This window comes from Pinus tabuliformis, chromosome 8 (assembly GCF_031772625.1).
Source record: "Pinus tabuliformis cultivar Carrire ecotype Pingquan chromosome 8, CPIR1, whole genome shotgun sequence".
Lineage (NCBI taxonomy): Eukaryota > Viridiplantae > Streptophyta > Pinopsida > Pinales > Pinaceae > Pinus > Pinus tabuliformis.
Window position 1 is genome coordinate 1,379,179,055 of NC_142294.1, and position 15,283 is coordinate 1,379,194,337.

The following is a 15,283-nucleotide window of genomic DNA, read 5'->3' on the forward strand; positions in this document are numbered from 1 at the left end:
GCCATCCTTTGAGATAGTGTGTCCAAGTAGTTTTCCTTCATCCATGGAAAACAAGCTCTTCTTAGGATTCAACAACACACCATATTTTCTGCACTTTTGAAAGACAATTTTCAAATGATACAAGTGTTCTTCATCTGATTTGGAAAACATGGTCAAATCATCAAGGTACACAACCAAGAAGACATCCTTCTCATTTGCGAAAGCCAAGTCCATTGCCCGCTGAAAAGTGGCACCCGCGTTCTTCAAACCGAAAGGCATTTTGGGGTAATGAAATGTCCCCCACAGAGTGGTGAATGCTATTTTGTCTCGGTCATCTTCATGGACTAAAATTTGGTTATATCTGGAATAACCATCGAGTAGTGACATGTGAGATGCTCCAACTACTCGCTGAAGTATGTGATCCATTTTTGGCAGCGGATAATTATCCTTCAATGAAACTTTGTTGAGATTTCGAAAATCAATGCACAAACGAATCTCACCTGTCTTCTTTCGTACGTGCACCAAATTAGATATCCAATCAGAAAAATGGATGGGAACAATGATTCTTGTTTCGTACAACCTATTTATCTCCTTCTCAATTGATGGCAGCAATTTTTGATTAAGCCTTCTTAACTTCTGTCTGAAAGGTTTTTGATTAGGCTTAATAGGAATTGTGCGCAGAATTATATTGGTGTCATATGTTTTCAAATCAGAATAATCCCAAGCAAACACATCGGAAAAAGATGACAACAAACTGATATATTTGGCTTTTACCTTCGGTGGCAATGTTTTGGACAGCTTTACCATCTTCGGATGTTCGGCTGTTCCAATGTTCACCTCTTCGACTCCCTTCTCTGTTGGCTGCAATGTTGGTTTACGAGCTACGTCATCATGATCAAAGAGTTCTTCTAAAGGAATCAAGCCTTTAGGAATCACATTATCCTTGAGCTGCAACACGTCCATTTGATTGATCTACACATCATCTTTTCCGTCATCATGTTGTACATCAATTGAGGTATCTTTGAACTTACCTTTGTTTTGCAGAAAATCATCAATCTCCTCATCATCTTGAAAAAATTGCCAATATCTCTGATTGTCCGGGACAGTCGGACGATGTTTCACATGAATTTCAAATTTATTACTTGAATTCATAGGAATCTTCAAATTACTCGCTGCCTTAGCAAGTGCATCAGCAATACTATTTTGAATACGAGGCACACATGTCAAAGTGTAATATGAAAACAACTTCAAAATGTCTAGAACAACATTTCAGTATGCCCGCATCCGAGGATGCTTTGCTTGATATTCACCTTTAACTTGCTTAATCACTAATTCAGAGTCGCCATACACAGCAATCCTCTTAGCATTAAGCTTTCTTAGGATCTTTAGGCCAGCAATCAAAGCCTCATACTCAGCTTCATTGTTTGAGCAATCAAAAGCAAGTTTGTAAGAACATACCCGCACATTACTCGGCACTTTGTTTGGAGCAGAAAAAGGACTGCATACCCAAATTCCAATTCCAACACCATCATTTCCCACTGCGCCATCAAAATCCATAGTCCACAGGCCATCTTCCTCTTCTTCTAAGTGCTGAAATTCTATTTGCTGTAATTTTACTATTTGTTGTCCATTATCCTTTTCTGATCGCTGAACGGTATTGCCCTATTCTTGACTTTCTTTCTTCAAAACTTCTCTGAAATTCTCTGCTATTTCTGGAATATCATCTACTACAACTAACTGGCTATCAATTTCATTGAAACTATATGAATACAAAACAAAAGACTCTAAATATGTATGCACATAATTGATCGATGATTAATTCGTTTCTCCTTGCTGGTAATCATGTATTTCATTTTCTGCTCCCGATAAAGTTTTCTCATCTAGCCAAACACAGGAATCGTCGCATAGGAGAAATCAAGCTGCATAGTTCCTTTGATCTTTGCTCCCCAAGATCTGGAAAGAAGCATTCCAAACCGAGGAGGTATATCTACCACCACCACATCCATCAAAACGTTCTTTGCAGGAATCTGATCCAAACTGACTACCAAGTCTTTAATAAGCCCAATACATCTCACCCTGCTAGAATCAAATGAATAGAGATCATGGTATTTCCTGGTAATGTCCAAACCCAACTTCTCCATGATAGCCTTCGGCATAAGATTGTGGGAGGCGCCGGAATCGAACATAGCATTATGCAACACAAATTGATATAAAAAGGAGGCACATCACTGTCTGGAGACTCACCATTCAATGCTGGTCCAAAAATTAGTTCAAGTTGATCATCTTCCACACTCACCATATTAGACATTGGATCAAAATTCAGAATTTTGGTGACCTAATCTCTATAACTGCTATTCTTCATTAGCTCTGTCAAGGGAATGGATACCTTCAATTTAGAAATTTCATTTTCTAAACTAAAAGTGGAATTTTTCTCTACCTCTTTGGCTGGAACCTCTTTCTTCTCAGCTTTATCTTTCGGTACAATGGGCTGATTGACTTGTTCATTTGCTGATGGAGATTTGTTAGGCATAGGATCAGCAACTTCTTTTCCTTTATTTGGTGCAACCGGTGGCTCATTCTTAGATGCTGGACCTTCCTTTCTCTTCTGGATTGGATTTATGGGGACATTTCTGTTTCTTAATGAATACTGATGTTGTTGGGCAGACAAGGCATGCATATACCCTCTCTGATACTCATCTGACTCTTCTTCAAGAGCTGTGTCATTTGCCAAGATAAAATCTGCATCCTGTTGTACAGCTAAACTTTCTGCATACTCATCATCTTTAGTGATAAAAGTGAGAATCTCATCAGGAGTAAATAAGTGATTTTATTCCCCTATTACATGGTCTTCATCATCAGATTCGGGACCAACAAAATTCTGTTGAAGAGGTGTCTTTACTTGCTGCTGTTGTGATGCCAGTTCTTGTGCTCGCTGCTCACGCTATTTGATCCTGAATTGAGGTTGCCGCGGTCCACAGAAATGAGGATTCTGGATCTGTGGTTTAGGCTTATCAAGTGTTAACCTTTCAATCATATTTTCTACCTTACGTAGCACCTGATCGGAGGTAGAAGCTTCTTCCTTTATTGAGACTTTATTTTTAGCTTTCATTCTAGCTCTCTTGTCATTCAAATTTGCCTCAACACTAACGACAATTTTCTGCATTTCTTCTAAGGTAGCTGGATCTCTCTCTCTTAATTGATAAGCCATGTCCAGATCAAAACCATCCGGGAACTTTAGCAAAGCCGACCTTCTAGTTGGCTTTAAATAATCAAGAATTGCATTATAAACCGCATTGAATCTAGTACAATAGTCTTGCACGGATTCACCAGTGTTCCGCTTGATCTTGGTATATTCAGAAGTGATCTGAAGAGGATCTTTCTTGACTTCCCAGTGATCCAAGAACTATTTTTGAAGCTCTTCTAATGTGGGAATACTTCTAGCTGTCAAAGCTCTAAACCATTTTCTTACCTCACCTGCGAAAGTTTGCACAAATAATCTCATGATCACGTTTTCAGCATCAATCTCATGAAGCTCAAAGAAATCTGTCATATTGTCCACATGTTGCTGAGCCGTGGTACTTTGAGGAGTGCCATCAAATAAAGGAATTTTACTCTGATAATCTGCTGGCATGTCACCCAAAACTTGAGGTAGCGCGAGAGGTGCAAACTGAGCAGCCATTGCTCTTGGTGGATTTGTAATCAGCCTGGGAGATGTTGGAGGAGAAGGTGCAGCTGATGTGTGAGGTGTATGAGGAGGTGTATGCAGAGGTGAAGCAATTTTGGATGTAGGAGTAGATGGAGGTGAATTTACAGTAGACTTTTGATCAACAATGTTAGGCTGCGGGGGAAGGGTGGGAATGAAGGGAGGTTCGGTAGGGATTTTCGAAGCGGATGTTGTTACGAAAGATCCGAGGGATGCAGATGAGGCTTCTAGGAAATCAACGATATTTGAAGCGTGAATTTCACTTTGGAGGTGCTTTAAGATAAAATTCTCAATTGATTTATTATTTCTTTCAACTTCAAGAGCTGCAGAAAAGTCGGGATTTGGAACTATAGAACCAAGAGCACTTTCGGATTTGGTTTCAAACAATGACAATTCAAATTTTTCATCAAAATCAAGCTCTTCAAGATACTTAAAAATTTCAGGACATGAATGAGATTTAAACACGGGAGTGATAGAGCTCTCTTGGCGAACAATTCTTGGAATTAGATTAGGATTTTCGTAGAAAGGGGGAGGATTTGGATCGGGATTAGCTCTTGTATATCTCTTTGAAGCCAGCGTGTTATTTTCAAGAAATCAAAAGGAAATAAACAAATTGTTCAACCTTTCAAATTCTGAACTTATCATCCAAAAGCTTAGAATTCTCAAAGGTATTAGGGTGATTTACAAGTCAAGTATCACGATTACAAGCTAGACCAGAGACTGACTGAAGTAGCGTTTATCTACTTGCGCTAATGCAAAGCAAAATCATTTTGAAGGCTACCTAGCATAACTTCAGGATCCGTCTGTAGCTTAGAAAACCAATGATATCAACAAGAAAACCATTTTCTTCCCCAGTATGGTCGCCACTATGTTAGAGCCTAGATTTGCCTCAGGCTGAAAAGACAAGGTTCTAGGTCCACATCAAACCACGCTCAGACTCGTAGCTAGCCCTACGAGGACATGAGAGGGCTCTCTTCGGGTCAATCTCGACAAAATATAATCGATGGGGCCCAAGATGACTGTAATAAAAGCTAATCTTAGGCTAGATATGAAGTGCAAAGGATTTGATTTAAGTTTTTGTGGGTTTTGTGCTGGAAACAGGGAAAGGCAAATCGAACTCAGGGATGAGGCATAGTTTCTATAGAGTTTTGATTGGGGCAAGGAAGGAAATCATTTTGATGCTTTAAAGTGAGTGAATGAATAGATTGGACTGGTGAGGAGCTAAGGAGAGCAAGAGAGTCTCAAGAATTCTCCTTAAATAGATGAAAACATGAAAATTTAAACAAATTCAAAGGCAGAGCATAGCAGTTATGGATTCTACCTTAATCACTCATTTGTTCAAATTCAGAAGAAGAAGCAGGAAAATGATACACATAACACTAATGAACTTACAATTACTTAGAGAAGCACACCATCAAAACATAAAGCCACATGGATCCCAAATAGTGCTGTAAAACCTTGGTCTTTCCTTAGCCAAAAATGTAGAGATAGAATGTACAATGATATGCCAAAGAAATCCCAAGTGTCCAACCCTGAAAATGACTTAGAAATTACATGATATAGCTAGCCAAACCCATTCCCTTGCCTCTAGGGGTCGAGCTCATCATTCTAGGAGCTGTTTGAACCAATTCTAAACAAAGCACTAAAATCTAGGCAATCAAAACAACTTGCCTCTATAAGGTAGGAAATTGATTGATTCATTAAATTTTCACTTTTTAGTGTATGAATCCTCTAGAACAAGTAAATAAATTCCAAAATTACATCATGTTTATCCAATTACATCAAGATAGATCAAAAATAACATCACAAAGCAAAACTAGTCAAACTGGCCGAATTTCTGAGTTGGAAGGTGAAAAATTTGGCAAAAAACCTCTGTGCGCCGCGCCAATTTCTCTATGTGTCGTGCCACTTTGAGACTGAGTTTGAGGCACTTCTTGAAGTCCAAATTGAGCCCACATGTTCTTTTTTGAAATCCCTGCTTGTCTACTTTCCAACCCAAGTGGAATTTCTGAATTTGGTGCCCATTTTCCCCTCCAAAAACTCAATCTCCCAAGACTGCTTCCTGTGTGTGAAATTAGGGGCAGAGAGGTCATTTTTAGGGTGTTTTTGACCTCCCGAGGACTCAAAACTTGCCCAAAATTCTTGGCCATGCACCAGTAATCATGATTCTTCATGAAAAATCCAAAAATATTTTTTTTTTTGCATTTGGAGCCTCCTATCATAAGCACGCGCCACGTGGCACGACGCACAGGGAGGAAAACCCTGTTTTTGTACAAAAATTTGCAAAAATACCAAAAATGTCCCAAATTTCTTGAAATTTGGGCTGGAGTTTCTTCATTAAGTTTTATGCTAGCCTAAAGAGGCTTCGGCCAATATTTGAAGACGATCGAGTTCCCTTTGCCTCTTTTGCTTCTTTATTGCCTTTCTCAATTTTGCCTTTAAATTCCTGATTCGGGCCTTGCAGACCTTGTTTCGTGCCATGTAGTGGAAAGCCATGTGTCTCAGCAATGCATGGTCTTTTTCAACCTTGTCCAACAGCCTCTCTAAGTGCATGTTAACTCTTTCGAGATTGGCCTCTCGATCCTCATTAATCTCTTGCTCCAATGACGTGAGCTCAATTCTTCTCCTTTGTGCAGCCTGGCGATTCTCGCGAATGTTTTGTAGCTCCATGATTGCTTGTTGATCCTCAAGCTGTTTGTTCCTCTACTCCAAGTACTTCATGGTCCACTTAGCTCTCTCCAATTCAAGGGATAAGGCTTGGATCTTTGTTTTCTGTTCCTGGATGATCTCCCTAAGCTTGGAACTTTGTGGGCCCGTATCTGTATCATCATCATGAATGAGAATGAAGTCAATCTCTCTTTCACCTGAAGGCCCCTCATCCTGCATTGGCCTCTTGCCTTTGTCTTCTACCTGTGATGTTGATGGAGGAAGCGAGGCCCCTTCCACCCTAGGTGGAGATAACACTCGCTTTACCGCTGCAAACAAATGTTTGGTGCCTCTCTGATATGTGATGAATACCGGCACACTAGCAGTCTCATGGCACTCATACTGATGAGAAGGTCCACTTTCATGCTTAACCTCTAATAATCCCTGTGAAGCTCTAAAGAAGTCACGAGAGATGAAATCATCCCAAGTGATGCCCTGTACTCCAAGCTGATGAACCACCAAAATCTTAATAAGAGCAAAATGATAGACACCGTTAAGTTGTTGCTGAGGGGTTTTATGCTGCGCAAGTGTGGTCATCCTCTCTATGTTCTGGCAAAAGAAATATGGAATGTTCATCATCTATACCCTGGTGAAATGCATGAGCAACCTGATGTGATAAGAATAGAGACGAGAGAACCGTCCCTCACAGTTGAAATATTTCATGATCAACTTCATTAGTGGAGCATATTCATCTTTCAGATATCGGAATGGGAACACTCCCTTGAGCTGCCTCAAGAAATTGGGTTTAATGTATGGCTCATAATGCTGCCGATCAATATTTTGTTTCTTGTGCCATGGTTCTCCATTGTTCGGTATGCCGGTTGCTAATGAGACAGATTCTGGTGTAAGTGTGAAGGTGACACTGGCTAAGGTAGCTTGATCTCCATGTAAGTGCAACACAAAAAGACGAGCCAGCTCATGATGAAATTGAACACTAGCCACCTTTTGACAAAACTCATAGCATGACTGGTGCTGAAAACAAAACATGGCAAGAGGGTAGGCCTACAATTCTGTAAAAGTGGTCGGTTCTTCTCTAACATGTCTGCCACCTTTATGAGGCCTTCGGGGTGCCTGTTCTTCCAAGGGTGTGTCAGTTTGGGTTTCCACTTCATAGTCCGATGAATGCTCAGATGCCATGACTGCTGTTTTTTCAAACTGCCTTGAAGATGAAGATGCTAATGTATGAAAATTGTTTAACTGCTCTTTAGAGTGCAAAGTCTGCTAGCAAAGGGAAAAAACAAATGAAACAGGGATTGTTAGGAAGGGGAAATAATAGTGAGGAATGGGAATTATTGGGAGAAATTTGATAGGGAAATATGGGAGAGGGTTTGAGGGATTTATGTATAGGAATAGGGTTTAGGGTTTGGGATTGTTTTATAGGGTTTGAGGTGTGAGGTTGGAGGATTTGGGACATAGCATGTAGGAGAAGGGAATAATGAACTTAGGTGATAGGGAATTAGGGATTGGTGAAGACAAGGGAACAATGGGAAGGAGAAATGATTTTGGTGGCAAAACAATGAGTTTTGAAACCCTGGCAGCAAGTTTGCTTATGTTTATAGAAGGAGGGTTTGATATATGTGTTCACCCATTGTCATCCATAAACCACCATCACTAATCACAAAATTGGATGAAATATCAAAATAGCAACACTACCTGGCAAATCCACGCAAGTTATGAGTAAATTGGTGAAATTTGAAACAATTTCGAGCTTTCAGGTGTATGCGTCGCGCCACATACCTAGTGCGCCATGTGCTCCCAATGCGCCGCGCCCGTTCAGCATAACACTGGACAATTTCTCCCAATGCACCGCACCCGTTCAGCATAACACTGGAAAATTTCTCCCAGTGTGCCACGCCCATTCAGCATAACATTGGACAATTTCTCCTAGTGCGCCACACACTTCCAGTGCGCTACGCCACCTGTTCTGTGCGTTGTGCCGGCTAGTTGCAAGCAATTTCACCCCAAAACACGCACTTGCTCACCCAATTCACTTTGAAATGCTTTTCTTTGACCTTGGCATGCAGAATGACATTGATCTTCATGGAAAAATCTTTATAAAGACATTGATTTGATTTTTGGTTCTTAAAAACCCATTTTTGTAATGTTTTGAAATTGGCACTTTTTCACAATTAATACAACTCTGTCTTTTTGTTTCCTCCTTGATTTTTTTGGTTGAAATGAGAAAATTATTGGCAATTTTTTGTAGGAATAGCTGACATGGAATTTGGCAAAGGAGACCAGGGCTGCGCCTAAAGATTTGAAAAACCGAAAACTTTGAAAATTATTACAAAAGGACAAAATGTTTGACTTTTTTTCAAAACAGAGTTTTGAAGAAGAGTCATAATCCATCCATATGATGATGAAAATCCTTAAATGACAACTTTGAAAGAACCTCCCTCTGGCCTGCTGACTTTATTGGACATTATGAAGACACATTTTGTGAAACCCTAGACCTAGTGACTGAAAATAACTCTTGCTAGTCAAAAGACATGAAAACTAGATTTTGATGAATAGAACTAAGCTAGCAGTGTAAAGCATGAGTGGTATGAATGACAAAAGCCCTTCCGACAGAGTTTATGGCATGCCCTTAGCGGAATGCAACTGAGTGAAGTGAGTGAGACACCTAAAAATGAAATGCAAAAAGAGTTTTGATCTCTAACGAAGGGATGACCAGACTGACTCTAACACTTAGATTTGTTGTTTAAACCTGTGTATTACATATTTATGACATGTTTGATGAAATTCCTGTAATGGCTAGTGGGGGTCCAGTCAATTTTGTATTCAAATAATTTCTTTTATATCCTTATGTTTTTTTTATCTTTCAGTTCTAAAAGGATGATTTAGTTTTGGCAGTGACCTGGGCTCTGGGCCTAAAAAGGTGGCACAAAAGTCGCAGGCACAGGTTTGAGGAGAAAAGGCCCCAGACTTATGAATACCCATGTTGTGGGAGCATATGGAGTCTCCTGGATGAATACATGTCCATATCAATGAAGCATCAGAGGTTTTAATGGTTTAAAAATTTAGTGGGTCTTAGTGGAGGGTTACCTCAGAGGTTAGGATGGCTCCTAAGAGTTATGTTGCTGATGTGGAAGGTCTTGTGGTGTGTTTCAATCAATTCCACTTCCTAAAGGCCACTTAGGAGATTGAATCCCATTATAGTGGCCTCTTGTCACATATTTACTCTAGTTGGCTTGTTACTTGGGTAGATGTGGGATGAGGGTGTTACACACAAGGGATAATGAGATGAACAGGAAGTTTCAACGAGCACATTTTCTTTTACAAAATCATATTTTAGATTAAAATCATAATGAAACACTGAAATATCAACTAATGCACTTGGACATTTGTGATCACATACATCAGCAGAGTCATCATCATTATAATGATTGTTGCCCAAGGCTACAGATTGATTGAAAGAATTAATTACATTTGATTCACTACCGATATTAGGATATTAAAAATCCTCCAAGGATGGAAACACATCATCTTCACATGGAGGATTTTGGAAAATGGTACAAGGATTGAATGCATCTTCACTTTCTTGCTCCTTTACTTGTGTAATGTGTCTACCTTGCATCTAGTCACAATTTGAACCAACAACACGGAAGTCAAGAGAGTGTGGAAAACTAGCTGGTGGAAGAGATTTCTCCCACAGATCATGGTATAAATAGTCACGAATTATAGATGATAGAGGAAAACATAAATCTAAATAAGGTTTGATTCTAAAATTATGAATGGTAACATCATCTTGCGGAATGGAGGATTTAGTCTCCATTGTAGGATTCATAAGCCAATCTGGAATTTCCTCCATTGAATCTAAATCGTGAAAAGTGGAAGAAAAATGAGAAGATGGATTAGGAATTTGCTTTATAGATTTCCCAAATTTAGAATCACCACAAGGAGTAACCCACCTCAGGACTGGAAAAGAAGGAGGAAAAGGAACAAAAGAAATAATAAGTTCCTCCTATGAAATTAGAGGTGTTTTGTGATTTACAAGAGTTGGGAAAGTGAAAACCTGAGGAGGTTTAGATTGAAATCGATTCAAAGAAATCTGAACTGAATGTTCAAACTTTTTCTCACAAAAATCCTGATCCATATCTTTTTCAAGAAATTCATAACATAAATGAAGGATTCTATTAGAAAAACACTTAACTGATTCATCAAGCTCCATTTTGAGTTGATTAATTCTTTTGTGAACATCTTGGTAATCGTACCAATAAAAATCTTGACGAATCTCCTTAGTAAAATGATGAAGAGAATGAATGGACACAGATGGTAAGGTATGACACCAATGATTAACATGACCTTTGAGAGAGAGAGGGTGAATAGAATACACATAACATATTCATCATTGATTTGGAAAGTTTTACAAAACCTAATAAAATCATTTATGTGTCTAGATAAAAATACACCACGCTTGCCATTAAACTTGAATTGAGAGAAGGAATAAACAAGTTCCACTAAGATTGAAAGTTTTCAAGGAGGAAGGTTAGAAAAACAATCATGGATTATGATTTGGGAAAGAGCCATTATTGATAGGAAATTCAAAAAAGGCTCAACGAGCTCAACTTCTCATCTGGCCCTCCTTCTTGCGCCATTGTCGATGGTGTTGGAAATCCATCAACCAAGGGATATCCCTGATGTGAAATCCCAATTAGACCTCATGCCATTTGGAGTAGGAGCCCCATCCAGGACATCGGCCTAGTTCCCATGTATTCTTATAGATTTTCCCTAGATCTAACTATCAGTATGAGAGAAGAATGCGTAGTGCCTTCAAAAATCAATGGGGGTATTCTTGGTGAGTGTTCGATGATATGTGTGTCAAATTTATTTCACTATGGAGGGGAGGAAAAGTGAGCCTCTAAGAGAGAGGTAGTAGTATCACACTAGTAGAGACACACATGAACAAGAAGGGTCCATACAACATCAAACCGAATAGTCCACAGATATGCAACAATAATTGAAACCACTATAATGAGGAAGATATATATAATATCTAGCGAAATAGTCCATGAAGATGCGACAACAATATTAGAAATTAGAACACATTCTGAATATCATAAGTACCAAAATAACTATAATAGTACAACTACTTTAGCACATATGAAATAAAACATGAATTACAAACATTCATAGAATAGTCTTAAAAATATCCATAATCCATGCCATGAAGAACGTGTTGGCCCATAGGACTTCTCATATTAAGTAAAATTTCCAAGACATATTTATACAATGAACACCACTAGCTCCAATAGTGGAGCATTGGAGCTACTTCTTGCTCCTCAAAAGGACCATCTTATCTCTCTGATGCCTTGCGGGAGGGGCCAAGGTGAAAATTACTTTTCTCATGCAATGAGGGTGCATATATAATCAAGAGGGAATGTTTCACCTTCCTTGTGACTTGTTGACTACGCTCATGACTGTTTGAATTCCTATGAATTTTTGACCTTACATGACTCTTCATATTTTGAATGTGCCCTTTGGAATTCCACCTTACAACACATTTTGGATAGGTAATTACATAATCCAAAATAATGATGTGGCATATGATGACTTGTGATAGGACATGACATGACATTGATGACATGAATTGCATGATGATGTTATAGTGCCAAGTTTTCCTTCTTGCTTCTTCTTTCTTTATGTCTTCTTGAAAAGGTAACACATGTTCTTCTTCTTCCTCCTCCTTATCACTTGAAGATGAGAAGTCTTCCATGTGATCTTGATCTTTATCTTTTATTAGAGTTTGGTGTTCCTTCACCTTCTCACCTGATGATCATCATATTTATTTAGCCACATATGTGTCTTCTAGCATGTCCTCGTTCTCCATCTACCTCTTCATCATATTGCCATGGCATGATAAGGTACTTGTTTCTGCAATTCACTCATGACGAGATGGCACTAGTATGAAAACCCCCTAGTCTAATATTGTGCATATTGATCCATTGACTAAGATGGAACTGGATGGAAGGTTGGGAAAAGGGCTCCGTGACTACATAATTGCGTAGTCCACACAGTTAGGGGTGATCTTGAACCTTGATACTGCATAGTGCATAGTTCAGGTTGGGCTGAGGAACAAAATTGCACAGTATGAGAGCTTAGGGTGATAGGCTAAGGGAATGGGCACTAGATCAAAATTGTTTGTAGTTTGGGAGGAAAGAGGAGACCAATTTATTACAAAATTATGCAATTCAAGAACTAAAGTTGAGGCTTGAGCCTTGAGACTATGCATTGCGTAGTTCAAGCGAGACATGGGAGATAAAGTTCGCAATTTCTTGACTCAATTAGCTAATATGTGGGGTTTTGCATTTCTTAGGATAACTGTGTAGTTTTGGGAGGTAGTGGAGGCTAGGCCATTTTGAATTTTTATAGTTCAGGAGCTCAACAATGAGCTGTATGCTAGAGACTACACAATGCATAGTTAAGGCAAGGTTGGGAGGATGAATTGTTAAATTATGGGAGGAAAGGTTGGGCTTGAGCACTCATGTTGCAAAATGCACAGTTATGATATTGAACATTGAGGTTGTGAAATTCCCACTCTTGGGCTTGAGCTCTAAGGTTGTGAAATGTCAAGTTCTGGAGGGCTATATGAGGCTAAGTTGCTGGGAATTTTTCAAAATTTGGTTAATTGTGGGACCAAAGAGACTATTGTGAATAGTGATATGACATGAATGTGATCACACACTTGAAAAAATTTGATGAAAACACAACATATATCATCTAGAGCATGTTAGCAACATATTTCCCTCAATGCAAAAATTTTGTGACAACTTTACGACAAGTGCGACACTAAAGGTATAGTTTGCGGCGACAATGATGACACTTGTGCGACAACACTTAAAACTTTGTGAATGACTTTGATTGATGTTTACATCAATAGAAAAATGTATTCAAACAAATATAATCCCTTGAAAACACCAAAACAATCATACATACATTGTGCACCACCTAACATATGCAAATATGACAATTCTAAAGTGCGAACAACCCTTGCTAAAGTGTGAACAACCCTTGCGATATGTGAATAAATAGTGAAAGTAACACATTCCAGAGAAAAGATAACATGAAATATGCACTAATTAAAGTGAAAGTGATAGTCATAAACATGTAAAAATTACTTGGGAAAGAAAAGGTGAGCATAAGCGATAATTTGCAAAACCCACCAAAATAGAAGTACAAACACAACTAGAATGTGAGAAATTGTCATTTTTAGTGTGTACTGATTGTCAACATGGATTGGAAATCGCACAACATAGTCTTGATATGAAAGCGTTATTCTTGTCCAAGAATTTGTAAAATAATTTGTTTATGCACTTGTTATGGACTAAGCATGTGTGAGCAAGTGACTTCAACACTTCCAATCAAAGAAGGGAGCTCAAAAGGCATTAGATGACCAAGAAGCAACTATGGAATGACTGATCACAAGATCCATAGAAGGCTCTAAAATTTGAGTGTATGCAAAATTTTGGAGTGTGTTTGTCACAAAAAAAACAATATGATAATGATAAATTATTACAATGTCCCACTTAAATCCAGAAGCACACCTTGCACTGTAAACTTGTTCTCCTGCTAATACTCTTTCTTTGGCCAACACTTAGATAATTCAAGCCTCCATATTCTTCCTATTTCCTTGCACAATTCAGGATAAATTAAGCTCCTAAATAATTGGGAGATTCCCTATTTCCTAGTGCAAATCCCAAGGAATTGGTCACATGCATCAATGCCAAGCCTCTACACTCAACTAGTCTACAATTGATGATTACAATGTGCCTTTTCCTCCACTCCAGCTAGGAAATTGGAATTCCATCCATGTATGGGATATTTTTAGCTGATTGAATAGTATAACTAAGAGATCACAAAGTTACCAATAGTTGTACTACTCAATTGACCTTCAATGACTCAATTAAGGATTTGAGCTCAATTAATTAAGTTCAACTAGAAATAATTGAGTTAGATTGCTAAATTTTAGCAATCACTACATGCACAACTCTACTCCAAGCCTATAACTCAAATTTATTGAGCTAAATAGTATAAAAGGCCATGTCACACAAGTTATCTTCCCTCCAAGTCATCCTGCTGATGTGTAAAATCGAATTACTAAATTTGACTAAGTCACAAGTCAAATTAGCTTTTCTTGCTATAATTTCTAACAATGTGTGAACTTGAGATATATATGCATCCTTGAGTTTTTCCACATCTAGGTGCAAATCAAATTCTAATTTAGTTTCCTTATTTAATGTGCCATGGAAGAGATGATGGATCGCCCCATTCCCATGAATGTTGTAGAATTCACCTCATTTCTTTTGCTACAAATATCATACTGATTACAGGTGTTTGATTTTATAGATTTTATAGCCTGGATATGAGATTACCTTTGGGAATTGGAAAATTTTAAAATTCTTTCAAAATGAATAAAGTGTTCATCCCCAGAGGAAAGGAAGGAATTGGATTGTCTCTTTTATTCTTAGGACTATTGGATTCTGTCTCTTGAAATTGATTTCTAAAACTAGATCTAATCTGACAACTTTTCATTGAATTCCTAGGAATATTAAGGAGGAAATATATAATATACATATTTGAGTATACTTAGAGCTAAATTTCTTGGTGACATTCATACTAGAAGATCACCAACACTAATTCTACTGTAGGTTGCCATATTGCATTTTGTTAACAATTGGGTTCACAATATTCTCCATACTTTTACTACATGTTATCATCTGGTCTTTTCTTAAAACATTTGGCCTCAAAGTATTTGTTTCTCTATCTATCAATGGGTAGTGAATTTAGGTCTTTTGGTCTAGATTTGGGGGACATATCTTTCAATAAACTCTGGAAATATTGATTGAGGTAGTTTCTTGTCTTTTCAGTGTATCTATTTGGCATGTTTAGAAATTA